Raw genomic sequence first — 23,940 nt, forward strand, 5'->3', positions numbered from 1 at the left:
GAACTACACTGCCTGACTAAATAAAGTAAAAGGAATAACTTAGGTTAAGCTTTATCTGCGGCAATGGCAGTACAGAGTTGCTACACCACTGTAGGGTATGAACATATGGAGCAGGTATGAGCTGTGCAAACATGGACAATTCAAAGCATCACTGACAAAAGCAGAAAAAATTCAAACGAGGACACTGACCAATAGCAAATGACACTCATCAGTGTTTTACAGAAGTGATCGGTTGCCTCTTTACTCCTACTAGAGCAAACCATAAGTAATTTTGTTGTTGCTCCAATCACTTTTTTCTGTACATATGTTTTCAGTGACAGAATCGCCAATGGAGCACCTGTATTTCAATGCTTGTGGACGTCAATAGTTCAGAATAGACTCATAAATATATCTTTCTATATAGATGTGTATGTGTGTGTGTGTGTGTGTGTGTGTGTGTGTGTGTGTGTGTGTGTGTGTGTGTGTGCGTACACAATTTATGATGGAAATCATTATTTATAGAAAAAATGTTAAAATGATTTTGTTGAACTGTGATTTAGGTTCATAGGTAATACTAGAAAATCAGTGTGCAGATCATTTCAAGTCTAGCCAAACTCCTATTCAAAATTTCCCTCCAGCACTAAGGAAGGCAAGACAAGATAGACTGGAAGAGAATTTGAGCCTGCCCATCCAGTTATCTAGGTTTATCTTAAAGATGGTAACATTGCTATTCTACCTGTCATGTAGTGGAAGTTTGTTCCAGAGGTAAGGGGCACATTGTGATACAAATCTATCACTCCAATGTGTCTTATTTATCTGCTGATGGAGGTTTAGTTTTGTTAACTGAGAATTTGATGCACCATTAGTTCTGGTAAGGAGTAGGTGATCAAATAGAGTTAGATCTCTCATGGCACAAAAGGCTAGACATAGATCTCCATGAAGGGGTCTGTAAGAAACTGAGTACAGAGAACGATCTGCCAGTCACTCCTGATCCCTAAGAGTTTAAAGGACATTGATCAAGATTTTTAAGGATATTGTTCTTTTTAATTATGAATCTCTGTGGTCTGTCCAGTTCTGCGATAAATTTAGTTAAATACATACCAAAAGGTGCATTATACTGAATAATGGATCTGAAAAGATATGAGTAAAGGGGAATTAAGACTTCTTTGGATATAGTAGAGATACCTTTAGAAAATAGATAAGGCTTTCCAAACTACTCTGGAGATGTGATGGTCAAATAATAAGTAATTATCAAGTAATTATCAACAATAGTACACAGATCCCCTACAACAGTCTCTGATTGGAGTGGTGCATCTCCTACACAGTAAGTGAAACTGTTTTGTTTGTTAAAATAAATTATGCTACATTTTTTACATTTAATTTAAGACCATCATCCTTGCACGAATTGTTGACATGGTTTTATCTGTGTTGGAGCAATTGTGAGTTAGTTGAAGATCGAATAACAGCACCTAATTTACAGTCATTTGCAAACGTAGTTAACCATAGGCCAGAAGTGCTGGCCTGAACATCTGAGAAATACATGCCAAATAGGACAGGGCCCAAAACTGAGCCCTGTTGTATGCCACTGATAATGATTTTGTTTTCAAAAGTGGCACCTCCTAGTCTAACCACATTGGTTCTGTCAGACAACCAGTTAGCTCTCTATTGCAGATTATCAACATTTATATTCAGAGTAACGAGTCTATGAATAATGCTTGCATGGGGAATAGCGTCAAAGGCCCTGGCCAGGTCTAGATATGCTGTATGTACTGCATAATCACTATCCACTGCTTCTGCACTTTTTCAAAGAAATGAATGGGGTTAAAGAAACAGGACCTTCCTTTAATAAAGCTAAATTGATAAGGGTCCAGGATTGAGAGATTTTTCAAAATCCACATTAATGAAGTCTGAGATAATGTGCTCCATAGCTTTACATATGATGCTAGTGAGACTACAGTTACAGGGGTCAATGCTTTGGCTACCCTTATGTAATGGCATTAGAATAACTGTTTTCTAGGCTTCAGGAATGTAACCAGTAGAGAGGCTCTAATTAAAGAGTTTAAGTAGGATTTCAGAAAGGCCATATTTGGCACTGATAATTGGGCAACAAGTTCTCTCAGCACTTTCAAAAACTAAGAATACTTTATCCATGGGCCCTGGATGAAGTATTCTTAGTTTTTGAAAGTGCTGAGGAAATTGTTCCTAGGCAATTACAGGGAGTTGCTGGGATTGTGGCACCTGTGGGATAGCCATAACTGTGGGTGGAGTAAACTTTGTTAGCCAGGATATTAGCTATTTCCTTTGGGCCAGACAGCATAGCGATATTGTGGACTGTTTCTGAACACTGTTGGGTGCTAGTTCTTTACTTCCTGACATAGTTAAAGAAAGATCTGCAATTACTTTTGGCTTTAGTGGCTATCTTAATTCATGCGCATCTTTCCTAATGGTTGTCTTAAGCTCTTTGTTAGTATGCTTAAGTGTGCTCTTAAGGTAGGTAGAATGAAACCTCTTATATGCGTTAAGCACTTTCTTTCTCTTGTTATATAATTTATCTATATGGGTATTCCATCATTATATTTGTTACAGATAGTGACTGCCTTATCAATACAACTATTTACGTGGCAGTAGAAGTCAGAGGCAGAGGCTGCACCTTAAGCAATGGGATCCTTCAGAGAAAGATTTCATCAGAATGTATTTAAGTCGTCAAGTAATTGAAGGTTTACTTGTATGAAGTCCTTAAACAGAAAGCTATTTGCAGAAGAAGTTCCACCTGTTTTAAAGGGAAAGGTCATTACATTTTGGTTTGATTTGACAAGACATGGTGATACATATGGAGCTGTGCAAGAAGTGTCCATATTTGTCAGGACTAGATCCAGGATGTTGTGGACTCTAGTAGGATGGTTAACTATCTGTGAAAGAGACTTAGCATTTATAATGCCAAGGAAGTACTGTGCATGCCAGCCATTGGCTGTGTAGGTCAGCCAGTTTATTGATGGATAGTTGAAATTTCTCAGTAGAAAGGTATTGGGTTTAATGGGAATTTCAGCTAATGTGTGAAGATAGCTATTGTGCTTAGAAGGAGACATAGAATATGTTCTGTAGCTAGCTATGAAGTGGTAATTAGTCTTGTTTAGGGTGATTTGGACTTCAAACAGTTCATATGTAGTGCCCCAAGGAATCTGTTGTGTGAAGATGATATCCTTAACAAATACTGATTCTCCCCTACAATTATCAGTGAGTCCGAAGGCATGATAGATATTATACCCCAGAATGGAAGGAGTGCTTTCATTGCTCTGAAGCCATGCTTCTGTAACTATATAAATACGAATGTGTCAAGTTGCAGGAAAACCTCAAGTTTGAGCATTTTCTTGGTAAGACTCCTGTCTTTAGGTCAAAGACTCTTGACATAAATAAAAAAATGTGCCTTTGTCTACTGGTGGTGTTAAGGGAAGGATGTATCATGGGTACTAGCAGTTGATTTTGAAGGAGTAAGAAGAGTTCTAGAAAATATTTATGTTATTTATTTATTTAACATTTTTTTACCGGGAAAGGCTGACTTGGAACAGAGCCAATGTTCAGGGGAGTCCCCGGGAGAAATGCTCCAGATGCATGTCTTTGTAACTAAATAAATGATAAAGGTTATCTGTATGCATACATCTACATCAAGCAAAGCAAGTGTAATGTTCTGAAAGGACAATTTAATAAGACAGAATTTATGACACATTAGGCCTGGAATTACTAGTTAAGTGCATTTTGTAGTAGAGGAGGATTATTCTGAGAAATTCACTGTACTATTTCATTTGTTTACAGAATTACATTCCTGTGAAGAAAGGCCCCATTAGCTACTATCGAAGGAGATAGTGCCTATGTATCTTTTACAGATATTCTGCATTTTTTTGTGATTTTCACGTATCCTACATGTATGGGTTGTTGTCTGTAAGTGGGCAGAGCTCTGGCTGGGTCATATGCAGATGCGTAGATGTCACACCACAGAGTCGAATACATGCTGATCCCTACGATACTACCGATGCATGCAGGGGGGCAGCAGGGATTATGGTAAAACATATCTCACATACCAAAACACATATCAGCAGGAGTATCATATTTTTTAGGAAGCTTCAATCTCCTCACTTGCCTAAATATAGGGCAAAGCAAGTCCGGCATGACTAAGTCAAGTTCAGTTGACCCATTCTACAAGGAGCAGCTGGAGTCAAAAATGTGGAAAACTAATATAATTATTAATGAATATTTTTTACACTGTATCTTCTAAGTCGATTTCTTTACCCCTTTTCAAATGTGAGATCATTTTCTGGATGGAAGATCAGATTCTATTTAGGGCCTAACAACTAAGAATTAGCTCTACAAAACTGAAAATAATAAAACAGCTTTAATTCCAGTTTTAGATAAATGTTTTTCGTAAAATAATTTTACAGCTGTATAATTACTTATATCAGTGTTCCTTCATAAAGTTTCTTCTGAACATTATCATATTGACATTTTTAGCTTTTCTTCATTAAGCCGATAATGTTTTACACACTATTTTCACATGAAATCCATCACATGGTATCAGTGACAGTACCAACATATGGCTGCTTAATGAAACTGTATGTGTTGTTTGCTGTGACTCTTCTTTGGCTAAATATGGATTATCCGGTTGTCTTACAGAACTGAATAAGATGTTCTTTATCTACAAATAATGCATTCACTATTTATTGTATTAACAATGAGTTTATGCTCAAATATGTAAAATTCTGCTAATAGTGAAGCACAGAATTATGTCAGTTTTTTTATAATTGTATGAAATATATACAGCATTGACTGATATTCAAAGAAATATCACCACCAGAGGTTTCTGGGCAAAACCACTGTGCCCAGTAGTGCAATGAAAGTATTCTGCAATTGTAAGACATGATAAATCCATGCTGAGCAGCATATCCTTAGCAGCTTATTAGCATATCTGTGAATCAAACTGTAGCACTGTTAGACGTAACCTGTTATTGTTACCCTATCAACCCATGCACATGCACAGACACATGCACCCACACACACACACACACACACACACACACACACACACACACACATGCACACGCACACACATGCACACACACATGCACACACGCATACACACACGCGCACACACATGCACACACATGCACACACACGCACACATGCACACACACACACACATGCACACACATGCACACACGCACACACACATGCACACACACACATGTACACACACATGCACACACACACACACACACACACACACACACACACACATGCACACATGCACACACATGCACACACACACACATGCACACACACACACACACACACACACACGCATGCACACACGCATGCACACACACACCCACACATGCACACATGCACACTCACATGCACACAGAATTGTTCAGGCATAAAATGCACTTTGTATTCCTTCTGAGAACAAATGAGTTTGGCCAGGTTTGTGAGTAAAACAAGTCCCATTTTGTATCAGTATGCATACCTAGTTAAGCATTACAGAATGTTCAGAGACGCATAAAACATTGCACAATTCTGTGTCTAACAGGATTGTTTAGTACATAATGAGGGGCAGGTTTAAAGGTCTCAGTAGCATTATAGCAGCATGAAGGCTCCTTCAAGAATCACTACAGTTAGTAAGTTAATACAGTTACTAAGTTGTCTTACTTGATATTGCCATATATGAATGCAACATTCGTATGTAGCTAATCTAAATTAGCCATGGATGAAATGGCATGGTAGAGCAATTTAATATTAAGTTTCCAGCACTGTTTTGGAGCCATGCAATGGGGAATTTACATTGTCTTTTTATGGTATGCAGGCACTGGTGTCTATGACAGGAGTGGACAGTTAAAAATGTAGTAGTTCTGGGGTTTAGTGTGTGTGTGTGTGTGTGTGTGTGTGTGTGTGTGTGTGTGTGTGTGTATAACTGTCAGTGCCTATGCTGGGGAGACACTTAATGTAGTTGATCTGACTGCATGAAATGTTTAATTCAAAGAATTACTAATAATTTTTGATATTTTTTTCTCTAAATCACGTATTATAATTTTAGCACTACTAGACCTCACCAGTGAAATACTAATATTGTTATGTAGATATTTTGTATGAATGCCCATCCCAAAAGAAAATCATTTTCTACATTGCTATATTATGAATATGCCTTAAAAACAGACAGGAAATCTATCTTAGTGAAGTGGTGATTTTGTGCAGAACTTGCATGACCAGTTTTGGGAGTGAAAAATACCTCTGAGAGAGAGTATTGAAATAACATTCAATGTGTTCTTATTATACCAGGTGCATACAATCATGTGTCTGTGGTTACACATTTCAGTATATACTTCAAACTTGTTTTATGCTAGTCGATAACAAATGCTGTAATTCCACAAAAAAAATCTCCATCCTAAAGTAAATTTACAGTACAACACCTATGCTGCGCTTGCCATAGCAGCGATATGCTTTCTAGGTACCTCCTACAGACCTCAGTTTAAATCTATCACCTCACACTTGCAATGTTAGGTGATTCTCAAAATGATATCTAATGAGGCAGAAAATCACCCTTGTCAACTCACATTTCTTTCTCTTGCACCTCAGTTAAACAACATAAATAAAGTCATATTATTTCATTATAATCCTTGAAATGCTCTGATCCTGAATACTTCTTGAAACAAATATCAATTCATACTTCAGAGAATGGTTTAAAAATGAAAAGACAATCCATTGAAAAATACAAGAACAAAATGACAAGAAGAAAGTAGCAGAAAACAAAACTAGATTTATGATTTTCAGGTGAAAAGACAAAGTTTGTATTTGTTAGGGACAGGATAGTCTGCTGTGCTAAGGTTGGGGGGATTGTTGTCTTATGCCAAAATCATAATGACAAAGTAATGTCAAGGTTAAGTGTATTTACCCCATTCTATTTTTATCTAGGAAAGCTACAGGCTCAGTGCTGGACAGAAAACTATAAACTGGGAACTGTTATTTTTAATGAGGATGGGAAATGAATATAAGTGCAGTATATACACAGAGACAGTAGCATGGATTTTGTTCTTAAATCCACTAAACATTAACTCTGCAGTCATATGCAAAGGAAAATTATATGCTCCATTGTTATGGAAGCAGTTCTTTTCTTTTACTCAGTGCCAAATGGAAATCATTGGTCTGCATAAATTCAACACAGGGAATGTTACATTCACCCACTGTCAGAAAACCTCTTAATTCTTTGACTTAAAATTACTTATTTTGCTGAAATACAAGATGCACATTCCATTAAAATTAGACTAGTGGTGTTACTTTAATAGAAATCAGCTTTACTGTTAGACTACATAACACTAGTTGTCATTTTATACTTTCATTATAAGTGCAATATTCAGTGCTGATAACTACGGGCCATACAGGTTAGAGGCAAATTGTATCTAGTTTACAATACAGTTGACAGATTTTACAGGGAGCTTCATTCCATGAGCACTCACAAATCATTGATCATACAATCATTTCTGTAGTATTACAGCTCTAGAAAATGATTCTAAGCACACCTAAACACACCGATGACTCTAAGAATTGATTTCCACTCCAATGATTGTATCCCTAGGCACTGTAATATTATGTACATAAACTTTATTTTTCAGTTTATATTGATACTAAAAATAAACAGAACTCTGAAGTCCACTGTTTGGAAAGCATTTTCTTACAAGTGAATGGTTTTCATGATGTCGCTACTATTAATTTCCCTGCAGTACACTAGCTACCATAATCATCTGTCAGAAAAATTAACAATACTGCAATTTTAAAATCAGGATGTACCTGAATATCAGAATGTTGTTTGTTTTCCAAACTGAATGACTTTTCTTTAGAAGCAGTGGAGCTTATCACCATGGCAACCATTGGGCGTATTCCTTATTTAATGAACCTGATCAAAGCAGCACAGAACATCATGTTTCCTTGCAGTGCCTATAGAGCTCCTGTGCTTTAAGATTACCGAAATACATACACAAAACTCTTAGGTGGTAGCAAGATGCACACCATAACTGACAGCTTTGCAGCGCAACAGATGGATCCTATTATGTGTCTAAAAGGAATATGATCCTTTATAATGGGTTAGAAGTCCATTTTCGTGAATGTGGTTATTCTTTAAATTGAATGGGATTTGTGTGTGTGTGCCATTGAACTGCCCTGTGTTTTAATTTGTGAAAATTATTAAAAAGAACAAGACTTAATGAGCTATAGATATCACACATTAGGAAATAAGGCAGAGAACCACAAATGGTTAAGCAAATCCAACAGTTTAATAGCCAAACAAAAAATTAATAGCCAACCACTAACAGAAGTTGTGACCTGACCATGCAGAGATTATGTACCATAATTGCATTTCTCCACTGTGAAAAAGTATTTCTAAGTAAAAAAAAAGGGATCTGTGAAATGAGAACATTGAAAGTTCCAATCACCTTATGATTTCATCATGTTTTTCTTGTTTTGCATGATGAAACTTGATAAAGTTTGCATGCTTAGCTTTTATAAAGTACTCTGCTGAAAGGCAGTTTGATGTTCTATATAACTGAGGGGCAATTCCAGTATAAAAGTTGAAAACAAACAGAAAAAGAATAAAACAAAACGTTTGTCCTTGTTTGTTTATGCAGCTTATCTGTCTTGCAGAAAATAGCTGTCAAAGCCTACAAAAACAGTGTAATAAAGTTTAAAATGCAGAAGTATTACTTATTTATTTGATAACCAGGTAGTTGGACTACTTCCGAGACCTTTAAAAGCAGAGCACAAGATGTGTTCACAGATAATGACACTGTAGTAGATGTGAGGATGGTTGTAAGACATAAATATAATAGCAAGTTGTTAAGATACAAATCAAGCAAATGCAACCTGTAGAGACAGACCTCAGAAAAGAAGAACAAGGAATCTCAAATAGTTGTTATAAATAACAATTCTAATAGATATCACTAAAACAGACTAAAATACTTGGCATATTTTCATAATCAGAGGTGCTTCTCATGTTATAATCTGTAAAGATGAATACTGGTTATTAGATTTTGCATGAACGGGATTTATTTGCAATACATTGTTAAAATATTTTAATTGAACAAAGATGTTTCTTTCATAGACTTAAGTTTGCGATGCCATGTTTGTTACTGGTGGCTTAGTTAACATTTGGCTCTCTCACTGCTGTTGTCTAGATTTTTTCCCAGTCAGAAAGTTTCAGTGCCTTTTTGTACTACAAGGTTCATATCAAAAGACTATAGCTAACCACATTTGCTGATGAATGTGAACTGGGGACAGTTAGCAAATCCCATTCTGATACTCAAATTCAGTAATAAAGGGCTAGAAGAAGCTAATGCTTGGTGTGTTAATCATGAGCTTACTCTTAACACCAAGAAATACAGCATGTTGTTGTATCTTTCAGCTTTTCCTGGTTAGGGGATGCCACAGCGGAACTCCGGTCCGCTAATGATTGGCAGTAGATTTTTATGTGCTGAGTTGCCAGCTTTGATGCACAACCTTCAACGAAGGTACGCCCATTCACGCATGTCTTCACACAGAAGACGCTTTAGCTGAGAATCGAACAGGACAACGTCTTACTGTGAGGCGACAATGCTACCGCAGCACCACCACTGCAGCAGTAAATCTAACAACACTAATACTTCCCATATAGGCAGCATTCCATTTATTTCTGGCACAGTCGATGATGTGGATGGACATGTATGCTAATAACAAACATTGCTTTTACTATCAAATTTATGTGATAGTTAGAAAATCCTTCCCTCTATCACTAGTCATCTTTGATGGTTATCTCTGCAAGACTGATAGATTCTATAGTCTCACATTATTCATCCTTTATTAGGTCTATCTATGAATATAAAGACCCCCTTTCACGTACAGCTCACTGAACACCTAAACCAACATGACAGGCTTCAATGTTTCCTCACCAAAAAGGTGGTTTCATTGCCGTTAGTTATTCTGAAAGATTAAAAGCCCTTATGAATAAACGTAATAGGATAAGAAAAGGAATACAAAAAATAACAGATCAATATAAAGAAAACTTGCTGGACTGGACAAGCAAGATAAATCAAAAGAAGATAAAATGCCTCACTAAGAGCAAAGATGTGATTAAAAACTAGAGCACTACAGGAAGTAGAAAATAGAAAGAAAAAAGGGAAAATGAAGAGAAGACTGGAGAGTACGACAGGATTTATCAGAAAACCCAGAACGACTCCAAGTCTTCCATCTTAGGAGTCAAGGAAGTGGTTGCCAGACTGTTTCTTATGAATGTCATTGCAAACTGAATACTTGTTCCTATTTCAGCTTGTAGATCTTGTCTACTAAATGCCAATATTCCAGCTTATTACTACAATTACTTCAAAATGTACTTTTCAACTGCCATTATTTTTGCCTCATATTATTGACATGCACCTTGTACAATGTTTTAATTTTCTAGTAAATCACTTAGGATTATAGTCAATCAATAATGCCAGCTATTAGATTTTCATACTTTTTGTTTAAAAAATGCATGTTGACAGCAAACCTGTTTTTCTAGCAAGTTTTTAAGTGCATTAGTATAATAATATAAAAAAAAAATGCCTGAAATTGAGCCCTTATCGTCCCATTATTCGGGGCTTTCTATAGAAGTTTTGAGCAAAGAATGTGAAAGGTTATAAATCATAATTACTTTCTTGCTGTAGCCACAATCAGCAGCAAATTAGGCAACACTTCCTGGATAGGCAAGTTGTGGGACCCAAAAAATACTAGATCATTAGAAGTGTGACTTCTGTATCAAGCAGGCAGCTATAATTATCTTTCACATGGGTCAAAATTTGCAGTAGTTCATGGAAGCCGACTATGTTGTGAGAGCATTTCCCAAGGGCTTTCATATTTCTGTATCACCAGGAATGGGGGTGTAGGGCAGGAGACTGTCTTGGCAACTTTACAGGAGTTAAAAAAAAGGCACTATAAACATTTCTACCAAAGACGTGTGACTTATGGGCCTAATAAATCTTACCAGGGAATCTTACCATATAGCCCAACTTGGACTCAGCTAATGAGTGGCCTATTTCATTTGCATTCGTTATAGAAAAGCATGACCCAAAGTTATGACACAAGTAAATATCAGTATATAGTGAACAAAAACTATGTCCTATATGGACAGACTAAAGTCCTATATGGACAGACTAATAAAACTCCAACTATTCTCTGTCTCATATCGTCTACTTAGAGGCGATCTCTGCTTGACTTACAAAGCCATGTCTGACCCAGCTCTGTTAGAAATGCTACGTCTAAAGAAATCCCAATCCCTTCCCATATCACACGCTCCAGAGACCTCAACCTCATTACCACAATCAACAGAATATGCTGGAGGGACAGGTTTATAACCCACAGACTGCCCATGCTATGGAATAGACTTCCCATACATGTCAAGCAGAGCACCTCAGTGGCCCTCTTCAAGAGAAATCTTGATGAGTGGATGGGAAATAGAAAATTCACCCCAGGGATCACTCCAGTGGCTTTTCTCGACAGAGGCACTGGGAACTAAGGTCAGGTGGCATGATGCCAGGGTAATCCTATGGGCTAGGCTTGTAAAGGCTCCAGGGTCATTAGCCTAGTACACACCTATGAACCTTTAACCTCAAGAGGGATCCAAAGAACTATTATGTTTCTTGTCTGGAGGTTGCGGATAAGCTAGTAAAAATCAATAAAAATTTCTCTTGGGGATCCAAGTCATGCCTGTGCTGGAAGTCTTCTAATGTCTATGGACCTCATTGTCAACACTGGTCAGAGGTAGTTCGAGAGATGACTTGCTGATTATTAAAAAAACTGATTCTCTTTAAGCCATCAGGTATTGTATGTACAGTTTGTTGAAAATTCATAAACTCCACTGCTAGGAATTTCAAGTACTCTAGTCTGAATTCTATGACTTGAGTAGAGGAACTGTATGGAGTCCTATTATGTTCTCCTCTGAACCAAAAATTGACAGTGTAAAACAAACCACTAACTGATTGGTTCTTACTACTTGCAATGAATTGGAAGATGCAAGAATGTATTTCTTTAGTTTGTGATCACACCCATGGCATACAGGGATGCAACCCTAACCTGCCCCGGGTGACTTAAGTTCTACTAGTAGTTTGTGCACTGGTGGAGAAGGAGACAATGGAACTGAGTGGGTTGATGTCAGCATGCTCATCTGATGGGCAAGAGGGCAGTCGTGCCCACCACTGCACTTACAGCCAGAAGAGGGTGGGTCTATTACCACTAAAGGCTATGTTCCAGCAGCAGTAGGACCATGATAGCAGTTACACAGTTGAGTGATTAGCAGCATAGGCTTTAACCTGAACTGCACATGCATGATAGCTCACATGTGTGCTGGCCAGTGCAGTGAGCCACACCCTATATCTGAGCTCATGTGTGCTGGCCAGTGCTGTGGGCCACACCCATCATCTGGCATGAGGGGATTGGGAGTTAGGGAACATAGAGATCACCCCTCATGACTGCCTCGGTGATGAATTCACATGATCATTTCTCACCCTGCTAGGCAGCAAGTGGGCCCATTGACTCTTGCTACATGGGAAACATAATAAAATAATCAGTCACAAAAATTCATGTGGTTTGCAGACAGTGCAGAGAAAAAAATAAAAGAATACACATTTTCTCAATAATTCTGAAATAAAATAAATTTCCCTGAATTGCCTGTAAATTATAATTTTTGGTTTCTGGAATGGTAACAGCATTTCAGTGCATAATCAGAAAAAGAAGCCTGTATTATAAGTATTGCGCTGGACTGATAGGAGCATACCTGGTTCACTGCTTCACGAAACACAAGTGACAATTTGTATCCATAATTCCTTGCAGGAACATTACACAAAGGACCATGTTTTTCTTAATAAGTGTATTAGTTGAAGCTGTTCTGCCTAAGCAAGATGACACTTTAAAACTGCTATGTCCTTTAATTTTCTACATCATTTGTTATTCAAATTCTAGTAGTACAGCCAGAGAATCTGAAATATTCTACTCATCCTAAGTGCCTGGTAATAAAAATAGTCCATTTAATACTCAAAAGATATCTGAAAGCTTATTTTGTCAGAAAGGACCAGAAGGTCTTTTTTTGGAGGGATTGCTTTCATGAAATATATATATCTAAAAGCATATCTCTAAAAACTTATCATCTGTGGACACTGCAGTTAGGATTCATAGATGAGTGCTGCTAGCTGTTATGTAGTTTGCTGTGTGGAGTGATGTAAAGCAGAGATGAACTGCATTTCATATTGGGCCAAATTTATAAAAGTTACTTCAATGTGCACACAAAGCGTTTGCATGCAGACATGCAACATGGTGGGCTGTTTCTGCAGCTGCACTACAGTTGTAGTTGGCTTCTTTAGTGCCTGAGGCTGATCTCCATACTGGCACCCCAACTCTCCAGCTCTTCATTTGAAGAGGGAAAAAAAGAGGTCTGCTTTGTGTACAGGCAACAGGCAGCCGGGTATACACCCCCTCCATCCTGCCCCAGCTCTTTAATGGAAGATCAAAAAACAAAAACAAATGTTCTGCTATCTGGTGGCTGATATTCTTGAAATGCAGTAGAAAACCAGTCAACTAATTTCTGCATCCCACCCCAAGCCCCCCCTTCACTGAGGGACAATTTAAAAAAAAAGTCCCCAATCAGGTACCTGGGGTTCCTGTGCCAATCAGGTACAATTTGGTACCTGGCCCCAATCCTCTACCCTCTGAATGTATCATAACATAAAAGAGAAGCATATTTGTTTCTATTAAACTGTAACAACTGTTTGCTACAAAAGTAGCAAGCAGTTGTTACAGCTTATACCATGCATGGAGTGCCACAGTACTGAGGTTTTAGTAAAAAATAATTCTTCAAATCTTTTTTTTTCTTTTAAATCATAGCAAACTGCTTTTTACCAATATAGTTATATAGTAACAGTTGCTACCATTTATATACAACATAGAGTGCTACGTTCCTCAGGTTTTATTTAAAAAAAATATTTATTTTCTTTTAAACAGTCACAAACTACATTAATAGCAAGCAATTGCTACAGCTTAGACCACAAAGAAAGTGCTACAACTTTCAGGTTTGACAATAAGTGCAATACCAGCTTTTAAAAGCCAGTGTTCACTGAAGAGTAATTGAAATCGGCCAATCATACCCCCTAATACATTGTACCTGGGTCAGTTGCCCCATTCGCTCCACCCTAGCTACACTAAATAAGCTGTGTTACATGCTGCTAAGGCAATCTATGGAAGAGGTATAGGCTAATTAATCATGCATTGTCCCCTATAACTGCCTGCAGTATGATAGTTACACAGCTGAGTGATTAGCAGCATGGCCACTCCTGACTACTTGCAGTAATGAACATGACCAAACGGCAGCGTTCATTCAGCACTGAAGTGGCAAGTGCTGTAGAGTTTACTGGGAAGATATAGATAGTATGTGTGCATGAGTGTATGCAAGAGGCTGAATATATGAGTGCATGTGTGAGTTTGCGTTTGCCTAAAAGGAAGAGGTAGGAGAGTTAGTGAGGGGTCAGTTAGATAAATGTGTGTGTGTATGTGGGGGGGGGGGGTGAGTGTGAATGAGTGGGGAGGGTGCTGTTCTGTGTGTGTGTGTGTGTGTGTGTGTGTGTGTGTGTGTGTGTGTGTGTGTGTGTGTGTGTGTGTGGGTGCATGCATGTGTGTGTGTGTGTGTGTGTGTGTGTGTGTGTGTGTGTGTGTGTGTGTGTGTGTGTGTGTGTGTGTGTGTGTGTGATTGCTGGGTGGGCTACGGTGGCTACCATGCTTTTACACTAACAAGATTGGATTTGTGGATCCTGTAGCTACCAGGGATATCTCCTTAGTTACATACCTTTAACAGCACATAGGGTCAAGAGGAACATTAGCCACTTGGGATATCTCCTTGGCTATGTGCCTTAACAGTACACAAGGTTGGGGGAAAACTAGCCACAAGGAGTATATCCTTAATGGTATACAGTGTTGGGGGATCACTTCCTTAACATAATAGTAATGAGTGGAACCACTAGAAAACAGGGATAACACAGAAGGAGTGGTTAGGTGGGAACACTAGACACTATACTCTGTATGTGGTGCCTTAAAGGCACATATTGTAAAAAAATGTGGTAGCAGATCTTAATTGGATTCTAACCCTGCAGCCTCTTATCTTCTGAGGGAGGATATTAGCCCTCAGTGCCATCATTAAACACCTGGAATGCCACATTAAAAAACATAAACATCTAGTAGAAGGGGGTGGGGCTGAACACAGCACCCTTGACATTCTAAACAGCAGCATTAACCTGTTGCGCTAACTGATAAAATAGTACATCACTCTTTTTAAAATATCTTAAAGATCTCAGGCATTATGCAATGCTGGAAACAATTTGTGGCTTATGATGAAGAGGGACAGTTTATGTTAAGTATACCTCATAACCTTATAGCATTTGAAATCAAAACAAAAACCATGGGGCAACATCATGGAGGAATTTAAAGTATTCCTTAAATAATTGTCAAACATTACTATGATAACAGCTTTTACACTAGCGTGCATTTACTGAAAGTTATAATGTGTGAACCTCAAATGTCTAGCATTATGAACTGACTTTAATCATTGAGGAATTACCAAGGCAAGGAAAAGGAGAGATTGCATACATTCTGACAACAGAGAAAGGTGTTAGGTATGTAGTGTGTGTGTGTGTGTGTGTGTGTGTGTGTGTGTGTGTGTGTGTGTGTGTGTGTGTGGGTGTGTGTGTGTGTGTGCGTGTGTGTGCGTGTGTGTGTTTTACTAATGTTTGTGTGTGGCAAAGTGACTGAGGGGATGTGTGTACTAATACAATATGGCCAGCACTGTTAACTAAGAGAAAGAAAGGATGATCTGCACTTGTAATAATTAACCATGATTCAGAGGCATGCAATTCAGCTAGTAAGTCTTAACTCACTGCAACTTATATATCTCTGAATCCAAAGCTCTGCATTGAGGAAACAGGTCCTTCTCACAGCAGCTCTTAATGTGAGCGCTGGGATTAATTATGAATCTCCACGACTGTCTTTGAATCCCCACATCCATTCACATGGTCACTACCTAACATTGCACTATATACTATTTGTTTATAAATCTCAACCTGTGCCTGACCCATGTAGCAGCTAACATCACCAGAAATCTAAGAGGTGTCAGGTCATCCCATTTATGTACTTCTGTATGAAGCATTGTGACAAAATATCCACTGCAGTTGTCAGCCTTTTTACTAAAAATAAGTAGTGTTTATTCACTGTAAAATTTTCACAAGACACTTTTTTTTAAATTATAGCACATGATAATGGTGGTCTAGAATCAAATGTATCAGTCTATTAAGGCAATTATTTGCCTTATAAGGATAACATATTTTAAATAATATATATCCATCTACTTCCAGATTTCTGCAGACTTTCCAGATTTTTAGATCATACTTTCGGTCTCTTTCTCATAAAATTTGTGGTTTTCTGGCAAATTAGCGATGATTAAATTCACTAAATAATGACAAACATTTGAGTTTCAGACTTCATATCTTTCAGAAAATGCATGGGAAGTTAAACCATTTTATTCTAACAACTTCCTAATTTTATAAGAACGATATTTAATATCTGGCCCTATTTTTGGCTTTTGTCCTCCCATTACTTGTGTCTTTGTCCAGATTTCTGATGCTAAGATGTTGACTGGTATGATATGACTATTTTTTTCCAAGTAGTTGCTTTTGGACAATTATTATGCTAAAACAGTTCGTATGAGGGTCTACTACAAGTTCTTGTATGCCATTTGCTCCCAACACAATTCCCAGCAGCCCCTTGCTTATTTTGGCATGTTCTAACTCCCAGTACCTCATTCTGTCTTAAATAAACATCCCTCACAGTGTCCGACCACACCAGACTATCTACCAGTAACTGGATCTGTCTTATCTAAGCACCCCTCCCAGTGTCTGACCACACCAGACTATCACCCAGTAACTTGATGTGTCTTAACAAAGCATTCCTCCCAATGTCTGACCACACTAGACTATCTCCCAGTAATTTGATCTGTCTTAATTAAGCATCCCAATGTCCGACCACACCCGACTATCTTCCAGTAACTTGATGTGTCTTAACAAAGCATTCCTCCCAATGTCTGACCAAACTAGACTATCTCCCAGTAATTTGATCTGTCTTAATTAAGCATCCCAATGTCTGACCACACCCGACTATCTTCCAGTAACTTGAACTGTCTTAACTAAGCATCTCTCCCAATGTCTGACAACACCAGATTATCTAGCGCTGCCAGGACCCTGAGCCTAAAACTAGAAACTCCTCCTCAGTCCCTAACCCTAAAGTCCTTAAACCTAAAATCCCCTCCTCCGCCTAAAGCTAAAGTCCTCATGGCTTCCTAAATCTATTACTCCCATCTTCATTTCTATCCCTAAAATCCCTGATCACTCCCTAAACCTAAAATTCCATTTTCCCTTTCCTAAACCTATAGTCCTCATGGTTTCATAAATCTATTACTCCCTTCTCCCTTTCTATCCCTAAAATCCCTTCCCTCTTCCAAAACCTAAAGTCCTCATGGTGTCCTAAACCTATTACTGTCTTCTCTCTTTCTATCCCTTAAATCCCTGATCACTCCCTAAACCTAAAAATTCCCTTCTCCTCACTAAGCCCAAGACTCCTTCCCCTCCCTAACCACAAAGTCCATGATTGTTTCTTAAACCTAACCCCCTTCCTCTCCCTACATCTAAAGTCCCAATTGGTACCGAAACATTAAAATCACCTTCTGCCTCTCTAAACCTAAAGTTTCCCTCCCTGCTCCCCTTCTCATCATATGTAGCCTGACGGCACTTCCTTCCACAGGACACTAGCCATTGTGTGCTGTAGCTATTTGGCTAAACTCATATTGGAGTCAGAGTGCAAGCAGCTGTCCGTGTGGGCTTCAAGATGCTTGAGTCTCTGGCATTGAGGAACTTGTCTTTAAGAACATGGGACTTGAGCACTTGTAATGTTCCCTGTTTACAGTCCTATACATTTACTCTGAGTAGGTAAAGTCTTTTGTTGAAATAACTTATTTTCATTTTTATTATAATAGCAAGAGATTTTGTTGTGGGATATCAATGAGATAAATGTTTGTTACACTCAATAACAACATGAATAAAATCCAACCTGTGCAGTTAACTTTTAGCAATAAAACAATGGCCACATAGGTACAAACATGTTATGATGGACTATAGGTAGGCAAAAGTATTGTTTGCTCTAATGTGGACAGACAGACTTCTACAAAACCCTCCATCAAGTCTCAGGCACTAAAATTGTGGGTGGCATGCTAACCATTGTAAATAAAATTGATATAAGCATTTACTTTGTAGCATAGATTATTATATACAAAGTAATCCATGTCTGGAATAGTAGTTACAAGTAAAATAAAATCATTATTCCTAGTTCCAGCTAGATGAAGGTAGGATAATTTCTGAAGATACTGATGAATAAACTGTCATGATGCAGACTAAACCATTACCTTCATAGATATGTGGTTGCTAAAACGTTTGAAATTAATTATTATAAAATGATCATGAGCACATCAGGTCTAGCAACCATGCTGTGGGAACATTAGCAGTATGTGATGGTCACTGTTGGTATAACATCCCGCCCCCATGTAAAAAATGTGGTTGTTTTTGAGGCTGTTGCCAACTGTCTTATGTATTTCTAATATTAAGGGGTATTAAGAGACACAACCAATACAATTGTTTGAGCTGTGGAGTAGAAATAAAATGAGTCAAATACGGTGCGTTTGTGTGTGCGTGTGTGTGCGCGTGTGTATGCATGTGCGTGTGTGTGAGTGTATGTTTATGTCGCTGTTAGACTCTCAGCAGGAATTTCTATGAAATAACCGAGCTTTGACATTTATAACTGCAGGATGGACGTGACACTGAGATAGTAACTGGGAAGCAGAAAAAAGTGTGGGATGTCTGATGAAGTGTTGTAGCTAATATCTATATCAGGTCATTTATTATTTATTATTTATTTATTTGGCACTTGTTTATTTGGAAAGTCTGACTGGGTCATGAGGTACCCATTTTCAGTGGTGGCCAGATACATATGGTTAACAGAATGAAAAACGAGAAAGACGTAATAAAGTCATAACAGTCAAGCACAAACATGAACATACCGTATTCGTTTGTCAGAATGAGAACTTAACAGACATAATACAGCCATAACATTTAATCAAAAATTTTGAACGAAAAACCACATTAGTTTGTCAGAATAAAAAACTGAAACGAATGCGCTGGTTGTTTATAGCACAGAATAACAAGAAAAACTGTAATACATACGGTGCTGGCAAAATTTCAACATTCTTGAAGTAATCAATTTCCTTAGTTGTCTGTCATGTTTCTCAGATTCATAGTTAAAAGCAGAACTAGAACTTGGGTCACTTGAGTGTTTGCATAATGGCCAGGAGATGGCAGCAGTCTGTTACAAAGAAGATTTGGCAACTTGTGATAACTTCTGGTTCTATCGTTACACATTTTAGCATCAGGTCATAGAACAGACAGAAACAAGATTATTATCAAGAAGTGATGACATCATGCTTCATCTTGGATACCCCGTGACGTAAGAATTAAAAAAGGCATGACATTTTAGGGAAATGTAAAACTATATGGAATTATTCTGTGTTCACAGCACTTAGTGCACTATCTTGTTTCTTTCAAATATATTGTGTGTGCGTGTGTGTGCGTGCGTGTGCGTGTGTGTGTGTGTGTGTGTATGTTTGTTTGGCCAAAGTGGTGAAATCTCTTCTTTGAAATTATTAACTAAAAATCACTGTGAGAATGATATGAGCTAGACTGCCAGAAGAATAATCGTTAACCTAAGTTTCTCCCCATGATAATTTGCATGATCCTATAAAATAGACAGTTATATTCTGTGTTTTAGTTTTCCATAAAATTATCCACACTTTTCATCCTTCTTAATTAACCCTGTGCCTTCCTAACTACAAGTATCTGCTATTATTAAAGTCTACATTTGAAACGTAAATGCAGATATTCAGTTTGAACAACGCAGAATTTCACAGCACTCAGTCACCACTGTATTGGAAGTAAAGTAAAATCTTGGCAGAGTGTTATTTTATTTTATCTTATGGCATTCCAGTGGTTGGTAAATGACTAACATGAATGTACTCAATGGATTTTTACATTTTCTTAAGTATTCAAATGTGTTAATTTGTTGGTGGACGTAATTTGTGGTAGTGAGATATGGTATTTGAACAAAGTATTACAAATATGTTTTTGTATTCTGATGAAGTCCCTGGATTGGTGGGATGAAAGCTCTCAATACTGCTTTTTATTAAAGGATTTCTCAGGCCATTGGGACCCCCTTTTTCAGTGTGTTTGTGACTGGTGTTAATGGTTTTTGCTCTACATGCTGTACCGCATTTTTGTACATTTCAAGTTCTTTAGCTGTAAGGGCTAATACGGATACTTTGGATCATTTCAAATTCACATGTACTCCAGCTTATATTAGTGAGGTTACTCAACTGAAGGAAGATGTAGCCTTCTTGAAGGATGAGCTTACCTGTTTGGTTGAATTGTTTTCCCAAATGAATGACTGAGGGGCTAAAAGGAAACATGGTGATTCTTTCACGTCTCCTTCACATGTGGTTGTCAATGGTTTTAGTCCCTCTTTAGCTTCCATATGTTGTGAGGCTGAGAATCACTCTGGCTCTTGTATGACGAATTGGGCAAGGAAGGAAATGGTGAGTACTAGCAAAGAGGGAAGCGATAGTGACCTGGGCACCAAGGCAGGCACTAGTATGGATCATGACCTCTTTTTGTCTACTGCAGCAAGTGGATCTAAGAAAATGGCACATACTAGCAATTATAAATCAGGTACTTTGACTAATTGTGGGTCAGATGCTAGAATGTTTTTGGGCAGTATTCCTGGTGCAAATAAGTTTATCGTACAAGTTTCTAGTTGTGGTCTGAATGGGGAACTTCCCCATATGGAAGATTTTCATGTATTTAAAACAATTTTAGAGAAAAAATTTTGCTTTAATGGTGGAGAAGTGACTAATACTGAACATGGGGTAGAAATAGAGATGGTTCCATTTTATCTTTGAAGAACATCATTTATACTTTTGAAAAGCAATTGTTTAAATACAGAAGTCTGCAAATAGAAACACTCTACCTAAAGGAATGTTTAAAGCATCAGATAGTTCCTCAAGGGTTACACTTGTTTAAATTTCCTTTTGGTTTAGTTCATGACGAGGTTAAGGTTCATGATTTTACAAGATTCTTTCACAAATGTGGGATTGAACTGTTGAATAAAGTGATTTTTTTACAATGAAAATCATAGGGATAATCTCTGCTAAAAATTACAAAACTTACATAGTAAAATTGTTGGCGATTTGTTGTTTAATGGATATAAAGGTCTATACAACAAAACACAGGAGAAAATTGAGAGAAAGTATAATGGGCTATTCTTGAAGAAGAAAAGGGAGTTGGATAGGGACCTTAAGCAATATTCATAAAAAACTGTTTAACCTGCTTCAAAGTTAGTGCCCTCATACAAGGGTGATAACCACAGTAACTGCCACTGGTGGTTTGCATAATATGAAGAGTAATAATGAATTTTATAATGGGGGAGAGGATATTATGTACTATCATAATGAGAATTATGAAGTATATGAACAGGATTTTCAGAACACTGCTTGCTCAGAGAAACTAGAAAACAGGAAGTTTAGGAAAAGGTATCCCCATCCAAATATGATGGTGCAACCACCAAGGGGTCGAGTGCATTCGGAGAGATTCATACAGAAATTCATTTCTTCTAGCAGCTCTATTATTAATACATTTGAAGGGTTCACTATTTATATCTACACTAGTAGAACATTACGAAGGAACATTTTCTTTTATTTTTAAAAAGCTTTAAATTTGCGCCTATGAGAAAAGTCGATATAGCTGACAGTTTGGTTGAATTTAAATTATATACGAGGAAATTAACTTTTAGCATCTTATTTTCAGAGTATAATAGTCTAGGAGAGCAGAAAAGTAAAATGACTAGTTTTACTATAAAAAGAAAAAGCACTTTCAACCCCCCCCCCCCAACCTATAGTAAATATTTTTGAGAGATCTCTGATGGAGGACATCTACAGGCTACATTCAGGTAAAAACAAATTTCAGAATAATTTATCTAAGGATGAGGTTGGTGTATTTAATGAACTTAGGATGGATAACACTATCCGTATTATGAAGCCGGATAAGAGTGGCAGTGTGGTTATGTTTAATGTGGATGACTATTCAAATGCAATGCAAAAGATTTTATTCGATACAAATATTTATGTTCCAGTATGTAAAAATCAGATTAACATTGCATATAACAGGACATAATCCTACTTGGAAGAATATGTGCTAAACCAGTGTATTTCCCTGAATATTAACGAGTTTTTGGTAAATAAAAATCCAGTGGTTCCTTCCATCTTTGTAATCCCCAAGATTCATAAAGATGTTGGCAATCTCCTTTATAGACCCATTGTATCAGCTTGTGGGTCTAACACTCACCCTTCGGCTATATTGGGGAAACCAATGGGTGAAACGTGATTCACAAAAACCTCTCATTTCATTAAAGATTCTTGGAAATTCCTAGACCACCTCTAAAGCAATTTATGGTCTAATGAATTACTTTTTTTGTGACAGTGGATGTTCAAGAACTTTTTTCAGTTATACCAAAGGATGTGGGTCTGGAATTTTTCGAGGATATGTTGCTTTCCCATTCTTCTGTTACTCATGAACAAAGAACTTTACTGATTGAACTAATGGTAATTATTTTATAGAATAATTTTGTCTTCTTTAACGGAGAATGCTTCCAGCAGACAAGGGGTTTTGCTATGGGGGCAGCATGTGCTCCTGTATATGCTAATCATGTGTTATTAGGGTGGGAACATAAACATGTTTTTCACAGTGGATTTACAAACAATTTACATCTTTATTTACGTTATTTTGAAGACATTTTTAAATTGTGGAAGGGTACCCATGAGGAAGTTGAGAATTTTGTGAACTACATCAACAGCACCATGGAATATTTTAAATTGACATATAATTGTCATCCTAATAAGATCAATTTTTTAGACACCCTGATTTCCCATGGTGTGGATGGTTTCAGGTCTAATTTCTATCGTAAGAGTACTTTTTGTAACTCGTATTTGTATTACACTATTAGTCACCAGATAGTAAAAAAGAGAAGTTTGATAAAGGGGCAGGCTATACACATAGCAAGGATGACTTCTCATCGTGAGGATGTTTTGATTGAATTGACCACACTGGCTAACATGTTTTATGCTAGGGGTTATCCTAAAAATTTTGCGGATAGCATCATAGATGAGGTTTTTCATGGTTGGGACATCAAATATAAGCACTTTTGGGTATAAGGTTGGAGGGTTCTAAGGGCCCTACTAAGGAACCCAATGAGAAGGCATGTGCTATACAACACAATCAGTATTCCAAGGAGATTAAAGAAGTGATTAGAAAAAAATGAAATATTTTTAAAGTAAATGCTGAGATTTATAAAATGGTAGGACCTGAACCAACATTTATTACAAAAACTGTGGCTAACTTAAAAAGACTATTTGAGAACAACCCCAGTTATTCTAGACTGGATGAAGGCACTGCTGCCTGTGGTAATTGTAGGCAATGTTAATATATAACCAAGGAATCTGTAATTCTTTTAGAAAATACTATGGGAGCTAAGGTTACCTTCTTAAGGGGTAATTGTAAAACATCTAAAATAGTGTAGCTGGCAAAATGTGAGGCCTGCACAAGTTTTTATATAGGTAAGACGGAAAGTGCACTCAAGACAAAGATTTATGAACACATGAATGACACGAAAAATGGGAAGAAAGTGAATGCTCTTTTTAAGCACTCTTCTTCTTGTAACAGCTTTACTAAATTTACC

This window comes from Protopterus annectens, chromosome 5.part1 (assembly GCF_019279795.1).
Source record: "Protopterus annectens isolate FY-2018-M chromosome 5.part1, PAN1.0, whole genome shotgun sequence".
NCBI lineage: Eukaryota > Metazoa > Chordata > Ceratodontiformes > Protopteridae > Protopterus > Protopterus annectens.